Source organism: Macaca nemestrina, chromosome 1 (genome assembly GCF_043159975.1).
Source record: "Macaca nemestrina isolate mMacNem1 chromosome 1, mMacNem.hap1, whole genome shotgun sequence".
Classification (NCBI taxonomy): domain Eukaryota; kingdom Metazoa; phylum Chordata; class Mammalia; order Primates; family Cercopithecidae; genus Macaca; species Macaca nemestrina.
This window is the reverse complement of record NC_092125.1, coordinates 137,061,759-137,085,290: the sequence shown is the minus strand read 5'-3', so window position 1 is coordinate 137,085,290 and position 23,532 is coordinate 137,061,759. Positions and strand designations below refer to the sequence as shown.

General features: G+C 36.0%; 1 long non-coding RNA gene across 3 annotated transcripts in view; it reads left to right on the top strand.

Moving 5' to 3' along the window:
- LOC112427347 (uncharacterized) overlaps positions 1–23,532 on the top strand; it is a 38,244-nt gene that overhangs the window by 3,551 nt on the left and 11,161 nt on the right. The window contains exon 2 of one of the 3 annotated variants that reach the window (XR_003018867.2): positions 276–385. This is a non-coding gene — a long non-coding RNA (uncharacterized lncRNA). Of the gene's footprint in view, positions 1–156; positions 386–23,532 lie in introns of all 3 variants that reach the window. The other 2 variants (XR_003018868.2, XR_011610866.1) reach the window with 2 other exon arrangements.

The window sequence follows — 23,532 nt, the reverse complement described above, 5'->3', positions numbered from 1 at the left end:
CAAAAACTCATTAGTAATCAATATTACTATGAAACTTAAAGTAGAATTACTATGGGTGTCAAAAGGACTTTATAATTTCATGTGGACAATTATTTCAGGTTTCTAGACTGCTTACTTCTCAGTGTTCTGTTTTTTTGTTTTTCTATTTTTTTATAGCAGGTGGGTTTTTTGTTTTATTTTTATCATCATAATCATAATCATCATCTTCTTCTTCATCATGATATGGTGATGCTTTTACTGAGATCTTGCTGGACCATGAATTATTGTTACCAAAGGGATCTGAGAGGCTGAACCCAAAGGAATATGAGTCCCTTCAATGAGAGTGGACTTATGGTATCAAGTCCGAGAAGCATCCAAAAGAATTTGCTTTCATCCTCCAACACAGGTAAGGTTTCACCTCTTCATTTTTGGATACTATTGATCGAATCTGAATATTTTCTATTTTGTTCAACTCTGGGAAATGAGCGGATATTGGAAACTTTTAGATCTACTTTAGTTTTTAGTCTTGGAAGAGGATGATAAGATGTGGGGGGGATTGAAAGCTTTTCCTTGTTCTAAAATGGGTATATTTATACTTGCTCATGACCTTTGAAAGCAAAACTATGTACACTTTCTAAAATTATTTCAGAACCTAAAATAAAGGTTTCAAAAGCAGCACTTTCTAAATGCCAAGGAAAATAACAGAATGTTCTTCTGTTTACAATTCTTCCTCAACTGTTTTATAGATAGAATTTTAAAATAGATTTTGTCTATGAAAGATAGTGTTCATTTAAATTGCACTAGCATGCAATTATGCCACAAGATGTTGTCATCTATTTAAAATAGCTTTTTGTCTCCTGAGATGTTTATTTCAAATAGTTACACTAAATTAGAGTTTCTACTAGAGAAAGATTAAAACTCCAGAATTTTTAAAAAATCTACATCCTGCAAGGCAAAAGAAAACTTATAAGTTTTGGGAAATAGCAAAGGCAGCATCTCCTCAGACCCTGAGGCACCATTTGGTGCTAAAATTCCAGTACCAAGTGGAGAGTTTTAATTGCATTTGCTTTCAGAACACTGGAAGAATACAATGACGGCCAGATGTGAGATAGTATCTCACTTAATTCTTGAGTTTTTTTCATTCTGGAAGTTAAGAAATCAGGTAAAACTAGTTATAAGACAGTATATAGACATCCAATTAAAAGAGAAGCTTAGAAATCAGCTAACATATACTCAAATGAACATTATTTAGCTTCCCTAGAGAAAGGCCTTGATAGCCTTAATCACAAATCCGCTCAGGAAAAAAATATCTGGTAGAAACTCATTAGGATTTTCTGGCCGAAACTAAACTCTTTTGTTAAGAATTACCATCTACACTATGGCTGGGTTGAAGAAACTATATATAAAAGTCCATAAGAGCAACATCAATAAAAGTAACAAAAATTACTTAAAAACTATACCAAGTGGTCGTGTACTTTTGGCCATGAGCGAATAAATGAGTCCAAACTTACCCTTTCATCATAAATATTTAGAAAATGGAACTAAATATATGACACAATAGATTTTAGGAAATGGACACTCAGCATCACAAAATTATGATTCCTGAGAAGAAAGAAAAAATAAAAATAAAATGAACCTTGCAATCACTTCAATTTCTGCCTGGAGGCAGCTTCCAGGCTATGGTGCAGGGAGAGAGAACCCAGACTTGTGGTCTTACCCAAATGAGAAAACAAACACCATAAAGGCTAGAATTTTCAAGACAGAGTCCAAGAAAGAAGGGAGATATATAGAAAGAGCTTCAGAAATCTGCATAAAGTCTTCTTGAGTTTTTAAATGAATACTAATCTGCATACACCTATGTAGAAATTCCATGAAGTCAGGCAAAAAGCTACCTTTAGAGAAAGAAAAATTACTAGAGAACTGCAAAACAAATAGTTCCCAGAGCTCACACAAAGCAGGAAATCATTCAAATTCCCAACAGCCAGAGTGGAGAGACCTCATTGACTATATGGGACATTCATAAGAAAATTCAGAAGGGTTACGATGTATTTATAGGGCTAATGTTGGCCTAGAATAAACCTTATTCTAGACTTACCTTAAAATTCTGGAAACAAGCTTTGAAAGGATCAAACTAATTCTCAAGTAATTTGGCTGTTCTTAAAGAAATACAACAATATCCAACCCTCAAATGTATAAGATTAGCAATGTTTGGCATGCAGTCAAATATTCTTATGTGTAACAAATAACAGGAAAACTTGACTCATAACCAGGAAAGAAATCATTTTATAGAAACATAGTCGGAAATGGCAGAGGTAATGGAAGCAAGCAGGCAAGGATGGTAATCAGTATGCTCAAAGGATTAAAGAAAATGTGAATAAATATGGAGAAGAATATTTTTGCAAAGACCCAAATGAAACATCTAGAGATGGAATATAAAATATATGAAATGAAAATTTTGCTAAATAGTGTTAACAGCATAGTAGACATTTCAGGGGGAAAAAAAGGCTAGTGAACGTGACAAAATAGGAATATAAACTATTCAGAATAAGGCTGACAAAGAAAATAGGAAAAAGGCAACCAACCAACAAAAAGCAACACCACAATAGCCTATATGGTAGTATCAAGTGCTCTAGCATATGTTTGAAAGTCCCTGCAAGAAAAGAAAGAGAATGTGGGGTAAAAAAAAAAAAAAAAAAAAAAAAAGAAAACTTGAAGAAATAATGGCTTTTTTTTTTTTTCAAACTCATGACAAATAAACCTAGAGATCCAAGAAACATATAGAACTCTGAGAAAGATGAGAACAACTAAACATATATTAAGGTACATGTAATAAAATTTCTGAAAAGCATTCATAAGAAGAAACTCTTAATAATGGCCAATAAAAATATACATTACGTACACAGGGAGAAACAAGATAAGAATGACAACAGACTTCTTATCAGAATCTTAGCAATCCAGAAGACAATGGAATGCCATCTTTAAAGTGCTTAAAAAATAACCTGTAAATGTGTTATTCAATATAAATTTAAATATTTCACAAATGAAGATGAAACAAGGTTGTTTATTTTCTGGGAAAATGAAAGCAAGCAGAGTGATATGATTTGTACCTGTGTCCTTGCCCAAATTTAATGTTAAAATAAAATCCCCAGTGGTGGAGGGGGGTGCTGGTGGGAGTGATTGGATCATGGGGACAGATTTTCATGGTTTAGTACCATTTCCTCTTGGCACTGCATAGTGATATATTTCTCAGAAGATCTGGTTGTTTAAAAGTGTATAGTACCTCCCTATTCTCTTCTTCCTGCTCCTGGTCGTGTGAAGTGCCAGCTCCCCCTTCACCTTCAGCCATGATTGTAAATTGGCTCCCAAGAAGCTGAGCAGGTGCACCATGCTTTTTATACAGCCTCCAGAACTGTGAGCCAATTAAACCTCTTACCTTTATAAATTACCCCATCTCAAGTATTTCTTTATAGCAGTGCAAAACAGACTAATAAAGAAAATTGGTACTGAGAAGTGGGACATCGCTATAAAGATACCTGAAAACGTAGAAGCAGCATTGGAAGTGAGTGATGGACAGAGGCTGGAACAATTTTGAGGGCTCAGAAGAAGACAAGAAGATGAGGGAAATTTTGGAACTTCCCAGAGACTTGTTAAATTATTGTGACCAAAATGCTGATAGTGATATGGATAGTGAAGGCCAGGCTGAGGAGGTCTCAGATGAAAAAGAGGAACTTACTGGGAACTGGAGCAGTCACTTTTGTTACACTTTAGCAAAGAGCTTGGGTGCACTGTGCCTCTGACGTAAGGATCTGTGGAACTTTGAACTTTAGAGTGCAGCAAAGTATTCAAGATGTGATCAGACTGCATCTAACAATCTAAATTCATATATGGGAGAAAAGAAATGATCTGAAACTGGAACTTATATTTAAAAGGGAAGCAGAGCATAAAAGTTTGAAAAATTTGCAGGCTGCCTACCTGGTAAAAAATAAAAGCCCATTTTCAGGGGAGGAATTCAAGCTGGCTGCAGAAATTTGCATAACCAAAAGGAAGACAAGTACTAATAGCCAAGACAACAACAAGAGGCCTCCAAGGAATTTCAGAGACCATCATAGCAGCCCCTCCCATCACAGGCCCAGAGGCCTAGGAAGACTGAATGGTTTCATGGGCCAGGCCCAGGACCCTCCTGCACAGTCTTGGGACACTGCTTTCCTATCTCAGCTGCTCTAGTTCCAGTCGTGGCTCAAAGGAGCTCAGGTACAGCTCAGGCCACTGCTTCAGTGGGAGCAAACCATAACCTCAGCAGTTTCCATGTGGTGTTAAGCCAGTGGATGCACAGAGTGCAATAGTTGAGGATTAGGAGCCTCCGCCTAGATTTTAGAGGATGTATGGAAAAGTCTGGATGTCTAAGAAGAAGCCTGCTTCAGGAATGAATCCCTAATAGAGAACCTTTACTAGGGCAGTGTGGAAAGGAAATGTGGTGTTGGAGGCCTTACACAGAGTCCCCACTGGGTCCCGGCTTAGTGGAGCTGTGAGAAGCCACCATCCTCCAGACCCCAGAATTGTAGATCCACTGACAGCTTGCACCATGCACCTGGAAAAATGACAGGTACTTGAAGCCGGCCCGTGAAAGCAGCATTGGGAGCTGTACCCGGCAAAGCCTCAGGGGCAGAACTGCCCAAGGCTTTGGGAGCCCACCCCTTGCACCAGTGTGCACTGGATGTAAGTCATGGAGTCAAAAGAGATTATTGTGTCACTTTAAGATTTAATGATTGCCCTGCTGGGCTTCAGACTTCTGTGAGACATGTAGCTCCTTTCTTTTGGCTTATTTCTCCCTTTTGGAATGAGAGGTTTTACCCAATGCCTATGCCAAAATTGAATCTGGGAAGTAACTAACTTGTTTTTTATTTAACAGGCTCCTAGGCAGAAGGGACTTGTCTTATCTCAAATGAGACATTGGATTGTGGACTTTTGAGCTAATGTTGGAATGGGTTAAGACTTTGGAGGACTATTGGGAAGGCATGAATGGATTTTGCAATGTGAGAAAGACATGAGACTTAGGAGGGGCCAGGGCAGAATAATATGGTTTGGCTCTGTGTCCCCACCCAAATCTCATATTGAAATGTAATTCTTAATGCTGGAGGTGGGGCCTGGTGGGAGGTGATTTGATCATGGGGGTGGTTTCTCATGGTTTATCATCATCCCCCCTTAGTACTGCATAGTGACAGATTTCTCACAAGATTTGGTTGTTTAAAGGTGAGTAGCACCTTTCTCCCACTTCTTCCTGCTTCTGGCCATGTGAAGTGCCAGCTCCCCCTTCACCTTCCACCATGATTTTAAGTTTCCTGAGGCCTCCCAAGAAGATGAGCGGACACATCATGCTTTTTGTACAGCCTGCAGAACCATGAGCCAATGAAATCCCTTAACTTTATAAACTACCCAATCTCTGGTATTTCTTCATAGCAGTGAAAGAATGAACTAATACACCGAGAGGATTTATTGCCAGTAGGTCTTCACTTCAAAAAATACCATAACACTTACACTCTCCCAAGACTAAACCAGGAAGAAGTTGAATCCCTGAATAGACCAATAGCAGGCTCTGACATTGAGGCAATAATTAATAGCCTACCAACCAAAAAAAGTCCAAGACCAGACAGATTCACAGCCGAATTCTACCAGAGGTAAAAGGAGGAGTTGGTACCATTCCCTCTGAAACTGTTCCAATCAATAGAAAAAGAGGGAATCCTCCCTAACTCATTTTATGAGGCCAACATCATCCTGATACCAAAGCCTGACAGAGATACAACAAGAAAAGAGAATTTTAGACCAATATCCCTGATGAACATTGATGCAAAAATCCTCAATAAAATACTGGCAAACCAAATCCAACAGCACATCAAAAAGCTTACCCACCATGATCAAGTAGGCTTCATCCCTGGGATTCAAGGCTGGTTCAACACATGCAAATCAATAAACATAATCCAGCATATAAACAGAACCAAAGACAAAAACCACATGATTATCTCAATAGATGCAGAAAAGGCTTTTGACAAAATTCAACAGCCCTTCATGCTAAAAATGCTCAATAAATTCAGTATTGATGGGACGTATCTCAAAATAATAAGAGCTATTTATGACAAACCCACAGCCAATATCATACTGAATGGGCAAAAACTGGAACCATTCCCATTGAAAACTGGCACAAGACAGGGATGCCCTCTCTCACCACTCCTATTCAACATAGTGTTGGAAGTTCTGGCTAGGGCAATCAGGCAAGAGAAAGAAATCAAGGGTATTCAGTTAGGAAAAGAAGTCGTCAAATTGTCCCTGTTTGCAGATGACATGATTGTATATTTAGAAAACCCCATCATCTCAGCCCAAAATCTCCTTAAGCTGATAAGCAACTTCAGCAAAGTCTCAGGATACAAAATCAATGTGCAAAAATCACAAGAATTCTTATACACCATTAACAGACAAAGAGAGTTCATGAATGAACTCCCATCCACAATAGCTTCAAAGAGAATAAAATACCAAGGAATCCAACTTACAAGGGATGTAAAGGACCTCTTCAAGGAGAACTACAAACCACTGCTCAGTGAAATAAAAGAGGACACAAACAAATGGAAGAACATACCATGCTCATGGATAGGAAGAATCAATATTGTGAAAATGGCCATACTGCCCAAGGTAATTTATAAATTCAATGCCATCCTCAATAAGCTACCAATGACTTTCCTCACAGAATGGGAAAAAAACTTCTTTAAAGTTCACATGGAACCAAAAAAGACCCCACATTGCCAAGACAATCCTAAGCCAAAAGAACAAAGCTGGAGGCATCACGCTACCTGACTTCAAACTATACTACAAGGCTACAGTAACCAAAACAGCATGGTACTGGTACCAAAACAGAGACATAGACCAATGGAACAGAAGAGAGCCCTCAGAAATAATACCACACATCTACAGCCATCTGATCTTTGACAAACCTGACAAAAACAAGAAATGGGGAAAGGATTCCCTATTTAATAAATGGTATTGGGAAAATTGGCTAGCCATAAGTAGAAAGCTGAAACTGGATCCTTTCCTTATTCCTTATATGAAAATTAATTCAAGATGGATTAGAGACTTAAATGTTAGACCTAAAACCATAAAAACCCTAGAAGAAAATCTAGGTAATACCATTCAGGACATAGGCATGGGCAAGGACTTCATGTCTAAAACACCAAAAGCAACAGCAACAAAAGCCAAAATTGACAAATGGGATCTAATTAAACTAAAGAGCTTCTGCACAGCAAAAGAAACTACCATCAGAGTGAACAGGCAACCTACAGAATGGGAGAACATTTTTGCAATCTACTCATCTGATGAAGGGCTAATATCCAGAACCTATAAAGAACTCAATCAAATTTACAAGAAAAAAAACAAACAACCCCATCAAAAAGCGGGCACAGGATATGAACAGACAGTTCTTAAAAGAAGACATTCATACAGTCAACAGACACATGAAAAATGCTCATCATCGCTCGCCATCAGAGAAATGCAAATCAAAACTACAATGAGACACCATCTCACACCAGTTAGAATGGCAATCATTAAAAAATCAGGAAACAACAGGTGCTGGAGAGGATGTGGAGAAATAGGAACACTTTTACACTGTTGGTGGGACTGTAAACTAGTTCAACCATTGCAGAAAATAGTGTGGCGATTCCTCAAAGATCTAGAACTAGAAATACCATTTGACCCAGCCATCCCATTACTGGGGATATACCCAAAGGATTATAAGTCATGCTGCTATAAAGACACATGCACACGTATGTTTATTGCGGCACTATTCACAATAGCAAAGACTTGGAATCAACCCAAATGTCCATCAGTGACAGACTGGATTAAGAAAATGTGGCACATATACACCATGGAATACTGCAGCCATAAAAAAGCATGAATTTTTGTCCTTTGTAGGGACATGGATGCAGTTGGAAACCATCATTCTCAGCAAACTATTGCAAGAACAGAAAACCAAACACTGCATGTTATCACTCATAGGTGGGAACTGAACAATGAGATCACTTGGACACAGGAAGGGGAACATCACACAACGGGTCCTATTGTGGGGAGGGAGGGGGGAGGGACAGCATTAGGAGATATACCTAATGTAAATGACGAGTTAATGGGTGCAGCACACCAACATGGCACATGTATACATTTGTAACAAACCTGCACATTGTGCACATGTACCCTAGAACTTAAAGTATAATAAAAAAAAATCACACACACACAAAAAGTCATAAGAAGTTCTTCAGACAGAAAGAAATTATTAGCAGATGAAAACTTGGAGTAACACAGTAGAATAAAGAATATCAGAACATAGAATACTTTATTTCCTTATTTAAAAAATCTCTTCAAAAGATAATTGATTACTTAAAGCAGAAAACAATATTGTTATAAGATTTGTAACATGTCAAAATAATAGATGACAGCAGCATAATGGATATAATAGGAAAACAATAGTAAACTGTTTCAAGACTTTTATATCACATGTAATGAGGTGTAACATAATATGAAGGTTAACTGTGACAGGTTAAACATGCACCTTTTAAATCCTAGTGCAACTGCTGAAAGTATAAATCAAAGAGCAGAAGCTGATAAACCAATAGTGGAGATAAAAGAAATTTATAAAAATAAACTAAAATGAAAAAAGGAAATGAGGAAAACAGAGACAAATATAGCTAAAACAAATAGAAAATAAGTAGAAAGTCTTCAGATTTAATGCCAGTTGCACCAATCATATATCCACTAAAGGAAAAAGAAAACAATTTAATTAAAAGGAATAGATTGTCAAACTGGATAAAAAGAAAGCAAAATCCAACTATATGTTGTCTACAGCAAACAACTTTAAAAATAAATATAGTTTTTTACATATATGTAGACAGACATAGACATAGATGCAAAAAGCTATACTATGAAAACACTCATAATGAGAAAGCTAAAGTGGCTATATTAATATTAGACAAAGTAGCCTTCAGAAAGAGAAATAAAATTAGGAATAAAGAGGGACATTTTATAATTATAAAGAAGATGTAATGATCACATATATTATATATACATTATATTACATATATAAATATAAAATATATATGCACCTCCCAATAAAGAGCTTCGAATACCTACAGGAAAACCTGACAAAATTGAAAGAAGAAATAAATAAATCCACAATTGTAGTTGGACATTTCAACATTCCTCTCCCAGATGCTGATGTAAAAAACAATGGAAAATCAATAATAATATAAATGATTTAAAACATTATCACCATCTTACCTAACTTTCATAGAACACTGAACTAACAACTGTAAAATATGGGGTTTTATTAAGTGCATGTGGAATATTCCCCATGATAGGGCATATGCTGGAACATAAAACAAGTCTTAAATTTTAAAGGAATAAACTAATACAGAGTAGGTTCTCTTATCACAATGAAATTAATTTAGAAATTAATAACAGAAAGCTACCTCTAAAATCCCCAAATATTTAGAAATTAAATACCGCAGTTGAATATTATATTAGAAATCCCAGTTAATGAAACAAATAACAAATAATACATGCAGTAGAATAGAAGAAACCAAATTTCAGATAAATTAACCATTAGACAAATAGGAATTTCATGAAGATTCCTGCAAATAAGATCAGTATACAAAATTCAAAAGCATTCCTATACATATTCATGACTAATAATAAAATTTACTAGAAATAAAAGATTTTATTCCAGTAGTAATAAAAATTATGAAGTATGTAGAGATAACTGTAACAAATCCTATACACAGTAAAACATAGTAGATTGGAATAAACAAAGAGATATGCTAAGTTCATGAGTGAGATGGCCCAATATCCTAAAAATGTTAATTTAAAATGTTTCTAAAAAGAAGGAGATGAAAGAAGGGAAAGGGGAAGGGGAAAAGGAAGAAGGGGAAAGAGAAGGAAGAAGAGGAAGAGGAGAAAGGAGGAGAAGGAAAAAGAAGATGAGGAGGATAAGGAAGAAGAAATCAACACTTTCAAATCAATTTCCTGATAAGGAATCTTATGGAATTTGACAATTTATGCATAAGAGAAAAGGACAAAAAACAGCTAATACAATTTTAAGGACTAACAACTTCTGGTTAATTGCTCACCATAGCAAAACTTACATTTCTATCATAATTAAAACAGCGTAACACTGATGCATGCTAAACAAATAAACAAATTAAAAAGGATAAAAATCCCAGAAACAGAGCAGTGTACATACAAAAATTAATATATAACTCTGGTGACATTATAAGTAACAAAAGGATAGTCTATTAAGTAAATGATATAGGAAAAATTGGTCAGATAGGCACAAAATAAAAATTGGATCTCTACATCACATTATACACAAAAAATTTAAGCAGAAATAAATTATTTCCTAATTTGTATTAAAATTGGCAAAATAGTATTTATTTAAGAGAAGATAGGATTGGGTAGAATGTCTTTAAAATGATATAAAATACAAACCACAAAAACATATTACTAAATATAATAATGTTAATTTTTAAGATGTTTACATTATAACAAAAATTCTCAAGTAAAGTAAAATAAGATAGTAATAGACAAAGATGAAACAATTGAAAAACAAAATAAAGTAGTATTGGATTATAATCTAAATATTCATGACTCCACATTGATATAATTCGATGATTGAATAAATAAAATAAATGACGGAAAATAGACAAATCTCCCATGTGAAATAATTCCAAAAGAGATGGAACATAATTTAAGTTTGGAATGTCTACTTTGACTTCTTTCCAAAGAGTTCAGTCAGTATGGAAAGGGAGGAAAAATGATTTGCTTTAGAATGGAGAAATCTGACAAACTCAGCCAGGTGAAGGATGTTAGTATCAACAGTTAATAAGACATGTTGATAATAGGTATCAGTCATATGATGTGATAAGAATGGTACTTTTCGTCTGTGGCTTTCCTTCCCCAAACCCATAAACCCATTTCACCATGAGATAAATATCATGTGAATTTCAGTAGAAGGGCTTCCTACAAAATATTTGACTAGACACCTCAAAATTGTTAAGGGCATCGAAAACAAAAACAAAAACAAAAGTCTGAGAAACTCACAGCTAAGAGGAGCCTAAGAGAGACATCATGGCTAAATGTAGTATGAGTATGATCTATTGGATGGAATCCTGGTACAGAAAAAGAACATTAGGTAAGAAAATTTGAATGAAGTATGGACTTTACTTAATAATAATATATAATATTGGTTCAATAATTGTGACAAGTGTACCATACTAATGTAAGATATTAATAAAAAGGAAAACTAAGTGTGAGTATGTAAGAATTTTCTGTACTATTGTCTTAGTCTATTCAGGCTGCTATAACAAAAACCATAGCTTACATAGTTTACAAACAGCAGAAATGTATTCCTTATAGTTCTGGAAGCTGGAAATGTCAAGATCTTAGGCACAGGCAGATTTGGTGTTTTGTGAGGGCCCGTTTCCTGGTTTGTGGATGGCACATTTTTGTTATGTCCTCACGTGGTGGAAAAGGGACATGGCAGCCCTGTGGAGCCTCTTTTATTAAAAACACTAGTTTTATTTATGAAGGCTCTGCCCTCATGACCTAATAAATTCCCAAAGGCCCCAACTCCTAATACTATCACATTGGTGATTAGGTTTCAACATGTAAATTTGGACACAAACATTCAGACCGTAGCAACTATCTTTGCATTTTTTTTTATAACTCTAAAATTGTTCTAGCATGAAAGTTTTTCTTAAAAAGAGAAGGTAGCCATAGTGTGGAAGAAATTTTTTGCAACAGGTATAACAGGTAAAGATTAGCATCTAGGATATGTAAAACACTATAACAAATCAATAACTAAAAATCATATAATATGAAAGAAAAATTGGGAAAGCGTATGAACCATCAATTAACAAAATAGGTACCCCTAATAGCAATAAAAATATGAAAAGTATCTTAACCTCACAATTCATAAAGGCAGTACAAATTTATATTACAATGTGATGAAACTACACATACATCATATGATTTAAAATTTTTTAAGTATGACCATGTAGAAGGAGAGGTAGAACAATTACAATTCTCATGCTCTAATTATAGAATGAAAGGTCAAACATGCTAGAAAGTTAATTACATTTGATAGAGTTGAGGACAAACCATGCTTTCAACTCAATAATTCAACCTCAGTGTATGTATATGATAGAGCAGTTTCTGTCCTACTGGTGATTTCATGCAACTGAGGAATGTGCATCAGCGTTCTAGGGGATACACAGGCATGATTTTATGGAACCATCTGATATAGTTTGGATTTGGGCAGAGACCCAAATCTTGTGTTGAATAGGAGGAGGGGCTTGGTGGGAGGTGACTGGACCACAGGTGCAGATTTCCCCCCTTGCTGTTCTCATGATGGGCTCTCAAGAGATGTGATCTTTTAAAAGTATGTGGCACTTCTCTCTGCTCTTTCTCTGTGTCTCTTGCTCCATCATGGTAAGACATGCTTGTTTCTCCTTTGCTTTCTGCTACAAGTTTTCTGAGGCCTCCCAGGCATGCTTCCTGTTAAGCCTGCAGAACTGTGAGTCAATTAAACCTCCCTTCTTCATAAATTCCCCAGTCTTAGTCTCAGGTAGCTCTTCATAGCAGTGGGAGAACAGACTAATACACCATCCTTTAGACATTCAACTTCATTTTAGAATTTTTAGAAATGAGTCTTTAGAAAACAGGTTTGCCTTTTTCTTTTCTTTTCTTTTCTTTTTGAGACAGGGTCTTGCTCTGTACCCCAGGCTGTAGTCTCAACCTCCCAGGCTCAACTGATCCTCCCACCTCAGCCTTCCCGGTAGCTGGGACCACAGGTGTGTGCCACCATACCTGGCTAATTTTTTATGTTTTTGTAGAGATAGGGTTTTGCTATGTTATTCAGGCAGGGTTCAAGCCCTTGAGCTCCAGTGTACCTCCCATCTCAGCCTCCCAAAAGTGCTAGGATTATAAGCATGAGCCACCATGCTCGACCTACCTATTTTCTTTTCTTACCTACCTCACCTTCACAATCATGCTTTTTTTTTTTTAAAGAAAGGGAAACAGTTTCCCTCAGTGAACCTTACTGTGATGACTTGGCCTAGGTCTAAAAAAATATCTGCTTGCCAAAGAGACATTTCAAGAATACATAGCTCATGAAAGACAGTCCCAGGACTGCAGACACTAAGCTTGGTTATGAAATATTGAAGGTCAGTGGTTACATTCATCCATGTGAATAGAAGAAGTCAAAGGCCCCGTCTTTATATTTTTAATTGATACTTCTATCTATCTTAGAAATAGAATTAAAAATGAGATGGTTGCCATGGAGATGAGTATGAAAGCATATTTATTTGAATTGAAACATAAAGTCATATATTTCTGACAGAAAATAAGTCTGATAGCTGCTTGTTTTGACAATGAAGACTGGGTATCCATTTAAGTTAAATGATACATATTTTCTATCAATCAGATTCACCAAATCTGCTCTGAGGTTTTGGCCAAAATATATTTAAAGCATGAATACAAAATATAATATGCTGAAACATGTATCTTTTGCAATTCTTAAATTTGAATTAAAAAATAGATGTTAACTTAAAAATGTGTAGGGTGATATAAGTAGTTTTCAAATAAACTAAATGTCTACCAAAGGGAAACTGAATTAATGAATTCTGGTATATTCAAACAATGTAATAATACATATCATCAGTTAAAATAAATAGATTTACAAATATCTTCAAAAACCTCAAAAATAAAGCAAGCTGCAGAATATATTCTTTGAGTATCCTGTCATCTAGTATTTATTGAGAAGCTATTATATACCAAGCATTATGTTAGGTGGTTGGGATATAGTAATCAACAAACAAAAACTTCTGCTCTTATAAGGCTCACATTTTCTCAGAGAAGAAAAAAAACAAGCAATATACAAACAAACAAAATATCAACAAATACACATGATTCTAGAGCTATTTGTCAAATAATGATAAAAATGGGAAGGAAGATAGGGAATGCTAGCATAGGCAGTGTGGGATGAGGTACCAGTCTTAAAAAGGCTGGCGAAAGTCTGTCTCACTGACAAGGTGACAATTGAAGAAAGACCTGAAATACAGGAGCCAGTAATCCACATGGTCATCTCAAGGAAGTGAGTAATGGGGAAAAGGAACAGGAAGTGGACAGGCCAAATATGGAGGGTTTGAAGAACATTAAGAAGGGTATGCGGCTCATACAGTGTGAGCAAAGGAGGGAAGTAATCAAGGGTCTTGTAGAGGTAAGAGCTTCTAGATTGTGAATGAGATAGGAGTCACTGGAAGGTTAGAAAATTATCTGATTCCAGTTATTAAAAGATGACTTTTCTTTTTAAGTACCTAAGTTTCAAAAAAAAAAGCTGTAGACGTAGAGGTCAAAAGAGGGAGTACAGTGCTATGATTTGGATATGGCTAATGTGTAATGTTGTACAAAACCTTTCATATGACATTTATTGATTTCCACTATCTAGAGAGACAACTTTGAGTGGAGAGTGAGGAGATGGGAGTAACATGTCAACTATATCAATATTGAAGTGTATAATCATACCAGGCCAACTATGTGTATGTGTGTGCGTGCCAGTGAGCTATGAAGATAGATTTTAAAAAGAGTGGCAAACAACACTATCTTACACAAACTCTTTCAGATACAGAAGATACTACCAGATAATTTTATGTAATCTTGATAACAAAATCTAGCAATAACATTATAAGAAAGAAAAATGCAGTTCAATATCTTTAATAACATACTTGCAAAAAATTTCTTAATTAATAGCAAATCAAATTCAATAATTGTTAAAAGGATTATATACTACAACCAGGGCTGTAAGTGTGTATTTAATATTAAAAATCCATAAATATAAGTTGCCTTATTAACAGGAAAGACAAATAATCATGAACATTTTAATAGATATAGAAAAAGTGATTAAATTGAGTATTTATGGTTAAAAAACAAAAAACCTTATTAAATTAAACAAATTAAAAATAGAGTGGTCCTCTTTTAATCTAAGAAATAGTATCTACAAAAACATCCTACATAAAACATTATATTTAATAATGAATTATTGAAAACTTTTCTCTTGAGAACAGTCATAAGGAAAGGATGCTGCATATCATCATTCTTTTTCAATATCACACTGGAGACCATAGTCAGTGAAATAAGACAAGAAAATTAAATAAAAGGCATTTAATTTAGAAAATAAAAACAAAATTGTGTTGCTATTGGAGGATATGCTTGTGTATAAAGAAGATCCAAAAGAGTCTACAAACTGTAAGAAATGAATTTAACAATATCACTGGGCACAAGGCCAACAGATAAAAATTGTATATCTATATGCTAGCCACTAGCAACAAACCATCATAAAATTAAAAATTTTAAATAATATAATTTTCAAAAGCACTGAAAGTCAGAAACGTAGAAATAAATCTAGTAATTGATGTGCCAGACCTCTGCATACAGCACCATAAAATATTACTGAGGAAGAGTAAAGGAGACCTAAACATATAAAAGATAAAGCATATTCATGAATTGGATAACTGTTTTAGAGACAGAAGTTCTCTATTTAGTCAGTAGATTCATCACAAACCCAACTAAAATTTCAAAAGGTTGGTTTGTGAAAGTTGACAAGATGATTCTAATATTTATATGGACATACAAATGTCTAAGAATAGCCAAGACATCTTGAAGAAGAGAAATGAAGATGGAGAAGTTACACTGTAAGATATCAAAACCAAGAAGTTTTGGCATAAAAACAAACAAAAAAAGCAGACAAAATTAACAGGACACAAACTCCAAAAAGAGATTTACACTGAATTGTAATAAAAGTGAAATAAAAATGATGTTACATTGCAGTGGGGATAGACATTGATATTTTTATAAATGATGGACCTATTGGATGTTCATTTGCAGCCCCTTCCTCACACCATACATAAAATCAAATCCGGTATGATTATAGACATAAATAGGACAAGAAAAAATAAATTTAAAATAAATAAATAAGCTTTGAGAAGAAAATATAGGAGAACATTGTAATGAGTTGGGTTAGCAAAATTTTCTTATACAGGATACAAAAATAGGAAGTCAAAGTGGACAACATTAGAATTGATAACTTTAAATGATCCAAAAATACCCCTAAGGAAGATAAAACAACAACCCATGAAATGGTAATAGTTATTTTCAATACATATACCCAATAAGGGAGTCCTATTCAGAACATATAAAGATCTTCTATAAATCAATAGAGATAATCATTTTGTTAAATATAGAAAAACTTAAACATGCATGTCCCAAAATAAAATGACAAATAAACTGAAATGTGTTCAATTTTGATGACAGTCATCAGACAAATGCAAATTCAAACCACAATTAATATAACTGTACAAACTAAGAATGATTAAAATAAAAACGACTGTCAGTACCAAGTATTGGAGAGTTGGTATCATCTAGAACTTTCATACAATGCTGGTATAATTGTAAATTGGTAAAAACACTTTGGAAAACTATTTACAATAATTAACTAAAACTGAATATACGTAGCTAATGATTCAGTAATTTTTGTGGCAGTGCTATTCAGACTATCTCTATAAATTGAAAGTAATCACAAAGCCTATCAACTGTAGAATGAATAAATTATGATGTATTAATAAAATGAAATACTGTACTCCAATGAGAATAAATGAACTGGAGCCATATGCAGCATTATCCATATCTCACCAACATAATGCTGACCAAAAAAATCTTTACATAGGAGTACACACTCTGTGGTCCCACTCGTATAAAGTTCAAAAGTAGACAAATCTAACCTATTGTATTAGAAATCAGATAATGATTATTTGGGGAAAAGAGGTCACAAGGAAGGCTCCTGAGTTCCTGAGGCTATTCTGTTTCTGAATCCAGGTACTTGTTATTTAGATGTGTAGACTATTAAACTTCATTGAGCTGGTATATTCATGATCTCTAGACTTTTCTATAGGTATGTAACACTTAAATATGATTACAAAAATATCATGTACTTGAGGAAACTAGAGGAAAAAAGGTTAAAAATGAATTTTTTTATTTTCAAACTCTAATAGAAAATAAAAATTTTAAGCAAAATTTTAAAAAATTAATAGCAGAGTCCCAAACATAAAATGTACCAGGAAGAAGGAATTCAGTAAGAAAAGTCAGAACAGACCCAGTCCTGATTGTAAGCAGTGAGTAAAGCCCAGTATAGTAGGTTCAAAGAAACCTGTTCTATATTAACTCCCTGGCTGTGATATATCCCTTGTATTAGTCTGCTCCAGCTACCAATACAAAAATATCACAGACTGGGTGGCTTAAACAACAAAAATACATTTCTACAGTTCTGTGGGCTGGAGGTCCAATATAAATTGTCAACAGGCTTAGTTTCTTCAGAGGTCTCTCTCCTTGGCTTGCTGATGGCCTCTTCCTCCTGAGTCCTCACATGGTTTTTCCTCTGTGTGTGTGCATCACAGGTGTCTCTGTGTGTCCAAATTTCCTTTGTTTTACAAGGGCACCAGTCAGATTTCATCAGGCCCACCATAGTGCCTTAATCTCATCTTCAAAGGCCCTATTTCCAAATATAGTCACATTCTGAGGTAGTTAGGGGTTAGGGCTTCTACGTTTGAATTGTGGAAGGGGCCACAATTCAGCCCAATCACCCCATTGAAGTTGGAAAAATAGCTAATAACAAGACTAGAAAGAGCTACTGCAGTATACTCTATACTTTATTTTGGGGGCTCCAGGAACATCACACTGTGGGAGTTCCCTCTGAGCATTATACCGAGAGATAAAGCGTTCCCCTCCCCCTCTTTAAAACTGACTTTGACACTATAGTGATTTTGTGAGAATTGAAAGCATCAAAGATCAGCAGAGATAGTAGTAACATGACCTTATTGAGGGGTTTTGATCACAGGAGTTTTGAGAGGAAAAAAGGACAGTTGGAAAAATTCTACACAGAACATGAATCTTGAATTGTGTGACAGGGGGAAGTTGGATTGGGCCAGGACAGAAGGGACAGTATTGTAGGATACAGGTGAAAATAGGAGGAGGAGGAGAGGAGTGTGAGCAAAAATTAGTGTGTGTTTAATATCATACTCTGGACAATTAAATTAAAAATATTTGTGGAGTTTAATGATTGTTCTTCAGTGATGGCTTGGACAATATTTTTTTGACTATATTAAATGTTTGTTGAACAATGAATATTTGTTGAAAAAATGAATTGAGCCATGAACATGTAATTAATTTTTGTTGCCAACAAATATCTGTAATAATTCTCAGGCTGTTGTTTATGTTCCTTGATTGGACATCATTCAAAAAGATCATTGTTTTTCTGTTCCAATTGAAGATCTGTAAATAGGGTTTGACCAGCAATTTAGCATTTAGAAGACAGTTAATGAGAAAAGTTAACTACTTCCAGAAATACAGTGTGAGGAACACAGAAGAAGCTCTAACCAGATCAGTTCATATAAAAGTAGAAATTGTCCCCTGGAGCAATTTATATTTTTCAGTTTTCCATTTCCTTATTCCATGTCCACATCTCTTTCCTTCTATTTCTGCTCCTTTCCTATCTGTATCTGATAATTACTTTCTTCTTCATTTTATGTCTCTCGTGGAGGGTCCTCATTGCTGTGGGGACATTTCTTTTTTCACTATTTCTTGCCTTTCCCTGGCTCTTTTCCTTTCTTTACTATTTTTCTACTTCATCTTTTCTCAAAATCCACACCTTTTCCTATTTAAATCAGTCATTTGAAATCAGGTGTATTTAAAAACCACTATGCTATGTTTGTCAAATAAAATGTTACTGAATTTTAAAACCAGTCCAAATATCACTTTATATGACTGATATGGTTAGGCTCTGTGTCTTCACTCAAATCTCATCTCGAATTGTAATCCCCATAATCCTTACGTGTCAAGGGAGAGACCAGGTGGAGGTAACTGAATCATGGGGGTAGTTTCCCCCATGCTGTTCTCGCAATAGTGGGTGAGTTCTCAAGAGATCTGCTGGTTTATAAGTTCTTGGCAAGTTCTTCCTTCAGTCGTTCTCTCTCCTGCCACTTTGTGAAGAAGGTGCCTGTCTCCCCTTTGCCTTCCACCATGATTGTAAGTTTCCTGAGGCCTCCCCAGCCATATGGAACCATGGGTCAATTAAACCTCTTTTTGTTATAAATTACCCAGTCTTCGAAACTTCTTTATAACAGTGTGATAATGGACTAATGCAATGACTCTAAGGAAAAGTACAAATCAGTTGTATTCCAATGGCAGAGGAATGGTCTCCTCAATGTCTTAGAGTTTCTTCAGGAAATTCCCTGACCCCTAGATTGAGTTACTATTCTCTCCTCCCCTAGTATGTTCTTAAAAACATAATAAAATTCAACTATTGCTACTTCTCTTACACTGAATGACTTTTGTGTGCTAATGTCTAAATTCTGTGAAATCAGAGATTAGTCAGTTTTACCCATCCTGTAAGCCCTAGTGCCTATGAGTACCTGGAACGTTCATTACTAAATGAATAAAGTAATGAGTAAAAGGTTTCAGTCTATTCTTCTTTTTATCTTGTCAAAAATAACTCTCTTTCCTCAGTCCTTGTAAGCCATCTAAAACTTTTCTCCTCATTCCACAGTTGCCTGAAAATGTGAAGACCAGAAATGGACTGAGGCAAATGTGATAATGAAGACATTCTCATAGGCATGGGGTTCTGAGATCAATTCCTTAAATTTTAAAAGATTCTTGCTTTGATCTCTTCTTTAATCCATAATGTGCTATTCATTTCTCTTTTTTTCCTTGATGCTCCAGAAGTATATTCTTTAACGTGGCTTTACACACCAAAGTAGACTAGATTTTCTGCCTGTTAACGATAATGGGCCTTTTTTACTTACAGTATAGTACTGAGTTGTTTCTTATTCCCATCCTGCAGTGTGTGTGTGTGTGTGTGTGTGTGTTTCCTGATAACACAGGTAAAACACTGATAAATGAAGATAAATTGTTGGCTTTGTTCCAAAACAAGCTTGTTGTTCTAGGACCCCAAACTGTCTCAAACATCATTAGGAAGCAGCAGGCCACCTAAGGTTGTGCATCAATTAGCAATTAGGTCACACATTGGGTGGTTGCAGGCACTCAGCCTTTGGCCTTGTTCCTCGCAGCACACCCAAGCGGGGCACCAGTATCCAAACAATGCCCACCCTGTTGTATCTTGTTCCTTAATTGGGACAACTTAGAGATGCTAATGTGCACAGGCAGACTGTGTCCTCCAATTAGGCCTCATTAGTGACTCTGACAGTGGTGACCACTGCAAAGTGATATTTGCTCTTGGGAAGGCCTTGTGAGGTATTCTGAGCTCCTGCAGGGGAGAAACAAGGATGCATTTTACACTCTGCCCAGCAGCCGGCTCCTTCTCTCAATTTTCTATGGCTGCTGTTAGTTGGGGCTGGCTTTACCTTCCATGGCTCAGATATTATACCACGATTCCTGCTACCTGGGGTGGTCATTTGGACATTCTTACAGATAGCCGCATGTAGAGGACTGGTTTCTGTCTCCCTCTTTGACCCCATCTCTTCTCTTTCTCTAATTTTACTTGAAATATAGAACATGTGTTCAGAGACAGGCCTGTGGCACCAAAAGTTAACACCACTCTGAATTCTGTAGTGTCCCGCAGTAATTTTCATCTGACTGAAAAGCAACAAATTGAAAATAATAAACTTGAGAAGTGCACAAGAAATAAAGAATGCAGTTATTTTTAATTTTTAAAACAGTGTCAAGGATACTTCAAAAAAACAAATTGAGAAGGCTGCTGTTGACTCTTCACAGTGAGAAACTGGTTGTTGTTCTAACTAAATTGCGAGAAAGGCACATACCCCCACTAACAGAGCACTTTTTGTAGATATTCTAGTCTGTGTACACTTAGTTTAAAAGGAGACACAATGTGATGCATCATTAGGCTTTCTAACACAAATCCATCTGGGTTATACCACTGTAGAATTCACCCCACAGTCCTGGTAGAAAGAGCTCCTCATTAGGCCAGGCTGGCATGGCAACATTTTCTTACACTGTGATGGGGCAGAACTGGGGGAATGTGATTAGAGCCTCCTGCTGCTATTCTCTCAGTTCACTCAAAAGTCATTATCATTTTTGCTTTAATATTTTTATATTTTTTTCTTAAGTATTGAAGGAGTTGAATACATGTACTTTAATAAATAAGACTGGGGACAAATTGGGTGATCCATAATAGGGGACACTCAAAAATGGCAGATCTGAGTGTCATTTGCTTGTAATTGCTTTTCAGATTAGTTTGTTGTTTTTGTTTCATTTTTTATCATCATCCACATTCCAACAGCTGCCTAAACTACTGGCATTGCAGTATGTATCAAGACATTTGCCATCTAAAGAGCCATTAGGAGAATAATAAGGGTAGGACTTCATTGGCCATTTCCATCATGTGATTTCTTTCCCCTAGTTACTTGCATCCTTCTTCCTGCCCCCTTGACTTGTATGAGCAGTTGCTGCAGAGATGGCAGGATGTCAATGCCCCCAAAATTGAACCTGTGATTTGTTTTTCTTTGATTTATGTGCTTGTAGTCAATAAACTTTATAAAGGAAAGTATCAGACTGAACAATCAATCAAAGATAAACAGATTCCTGTCCTTTAAAAGCATTTCAGCCCAGTAGGTGAGTGTCTCATTCATCTTTTGCAGGCATGCTTTCGGCCTTTCCACTGAGACACAACCGACTGCTCACTACAGGCAGCTTTTCTACCAAAGGGCTGCTGCAGTTCAGCTGAGATTTATCAATTTCATGGCACCAGTGGTCCTGACATTGTATCACTTTCAGAATCTAAATGGTTAAGCATGCTGTTTGTATGCTGAGACCTAGGCTTTCCATATACCTGAAAAGAGAGCAAGGTGACTAGATTTAAACACTTTATACTGTATAGTTCTATAAAAATTCATATCATCCACTTTTTTTTCTATTCTAAAAAGCCAAATCCCTTCCCTGCAAAAGAGAATTCCCTCTTCGTTCTATTAGCGGTTTCTGAATCTGCCTTCGAATAAGGCAAATGTCATCCTGCATGTTTTGCTTCTCTGCAGCACAGATGGTATGCATATGCAGATTGGTGATTTTCTAATCAATACAGTGGCACTTGGGAATATCTGTAAGTATTGTAATAATGCATTAGTCAGGAGTGATGTTGTAACACACTGAGATCATACACATAAATCTAAGACACCATGTCTAGACACTCCAGGGAAGATGGTATGGCATGGGTTAGAGCAGGCATTAAAGGAGGGCAATATTTCAAATATGATGGGAAAATAATGCAATTTGCAGACTTTAATAAAACCATTGGGGAATTAATTTCAGTAGGGGCACATTCTTTCCCCAAACATTCACGTTCTTATGTTTGCTTCATGGACACTTGTAATGAGATACTTTTCACCTGTTATCTCAGGCATAAACACAGAATGGGATCTGTGAATTGAGCTGGATTTTTAATGTGCTGAATATGAAAATAATCCCTTTATAGGTAGTGCTTTAGCTGTACAAAAGTGCATTATGCAAACAACACATAGACAGAATAAACCTTGGAGATTCAGAGTCAGAAGAGTTTATAAATTAATCTCCTAAGCACATCTTGAGCTTGCTTAGAGAATATGTTCAATCATAAAAACTTGACCAACTGAACCTGCAAAGTTTTAATAGGAGCGAGCTCGATGATGAAAAATGAAAATGATGTTAAATGTATGCCCATTTTAACGCTGCCCAAAAGTTACAGACTGCTTTCACTCTCTGCTGACGCCAATGCCATTTGCTCTCTAGCCCTTCATTTTAATCAACCAGGCTTTGCTTACATTCTGCAGGCTAAAAACTGTCCCAAAGCTAGGTATTCACTCTGACACAAATGCTTTGATAAAAATGTTAAATTAAATGTAGCCAGAAATGAAACCTGGATTTCCTAGCAGAAAATAGATACAGAATGTATGGCTTCCCCCGTCAGCCCCTTTCCCAGTAAGTTTTGAGCCTTAACACAACAGGCTCCTGGTCCAACAGACCGCTTAGTCTGTCTTCTGGTTGTCATTTTAGTCCATCGCTGCCTTAACTGAAGTCTCCTCAAGTCTCAGGCCAGCTCTGTGCGTCCAACACTCTGGAGGCTTTTCAATTAAAATGTGAGAGAAGCAAAGGCTAGATGGAATCAACCCAATTATCTTTGTAGCCATAGAAATGCACATGATAAATGAACTCCAACCTTTTCCTTTCTGACGACAACTTGGGCTCTGAATAGAGGTGTGATTTATTTTTTTCATTTTTTGGTGAGTGTGAGAAAGAACGCGGTTTTCTTTAGTGTAGAGTGAAACACCACTTACTTGGCAAAATATTCCAAGGCATAACGCTTCCGGCACCTGAACAATTTGGTTGCATGAAGGCTTAAGCTTAGATTTCTTTTTTTTTTCCCCTCGGACTAGTGGTCCAGAGGGAAAACACATTGCAGCATCTCATTTG